General features: G+C 38.0%; 1 pseudogene; it reads right to left on the bottom strand.

Moving 5' to 3' along the window:
- LOC107553947 (selenoprotein O-like) overlaps positions 1 to 1,171 on the bottom strand; it is an 8,920-nt pseudogene that overhangs the window by 2,994 nt on the left and 4,755 nt on the right.

The raw sequence follows: 1,171 nt of genomic DNA, 5'->3' as shown, positions 1-1,171 counted from the left end.
TCTGCGCCTAAGAGGAGGAAAATGTAGAGAGAAATCAGAGGTATACTCATCTACCATCTGAGAGAATAAGCATCTACCGTCCTGCAATTATCCCCCTTTTCTAACACATTTGACACATCAAGACTGACATTTTACAGAGGCATGAAAAACACAATCGCTCCCGGATGACTGTTATACTATCTTCATACCAGTGTTATGCATGGTCTGCATAAGTTCTGTGATGAGCATCTCGTCCTCTGGTTCCTCCATCCTCAGCAGACCCAGTTTCTTCCTCATGTTACTCAGATAGAAGCCATTGTAAAGAGGCAGATACTCATCCAACACCTGTTCGGCCTGGTCCGGAGGTAGATCAGGTACCAGGGCTTCAGCAAGCCGAGCTAAATTCCAGCGGCAGATGGCCGGCTGGGCTTGGTAAGAATACCGTCCTGAAGTATCGGAGGCATTACAGATGAAATCTGGGTCAAAACTAGAAACAAAAAACTTAATGTTCATGAATGATTGTTCATTAATACAAATGACTGCTGAACAGTCAGAATAACATTCGAGGTTTATGTCAGACTTTACCGGTCCATGAAGCCGAAAGGCCCATAGTCCAAAGTCAGGCCCAGGATGCTCATGTTATCAGTATTGAGGACTCCATGACAGAAACCCACACACTGCCACTGAGCCACCAGTCTCGCTGTTCGTAAAGTCACCTAGTAATAAAAAAAATGAGTAACACTTTATTTTAAGGTGTCCTTGTTCCACATGTTACATGTACTTACTATCATAATAACAATAAATTATGCATAATTACATGCAAGTAACCCTAAAACAAACCCCAACTCTAACCATATAGTAAGTACATGTAGTTAATTAATATTACTCCATACTTAAATGTATAATTACACTGTAACAAGGACACCTTAAAACAAAGTGTAACCAAAAAACTACATTCAAGTACATATAGAAAATCACAATAAAGATGCAAAGCTACTAATCAAAAGGGATATTACAAATCAAACAAGTAGTCAGAGCAAGGGCACACATCTGTTCCCATTATATCCTGTCAAAACTGCAATAAATAAATATTTTAGTAGAAAATGCAATAAGAATTCAAATAAAATATTGTGTTAGTATTTATCCATATTAGTAAGTCACAAATACATTTAAATGTACAATAGTTCTATTT

Source organism: Sinocyclocheilus grahami, unplaced genomic scaffold (genome assembly GCF_001515645.1).
Source record: "Sinocyclocheilus grahami isolate Dianchi unplaced genomic scaffold, SAMN03320097.WGS_v1.1 scaffold487.1, whole genome shotgun sequence".
NCBI classification, from domain to species: domain Eukaryota; kingdom Metazoa; phylum Chordata; class Actinopteri; order Cypriniformes; family Cyprinidae; genus Sinocyclocheilus; species Sinocyclocheilus grahami.
The sequence above is the reverse complement of the archived record's forward strand: the minus strand, read 5'-3'. Positions and strand labels throughout refer to the sequence as shown.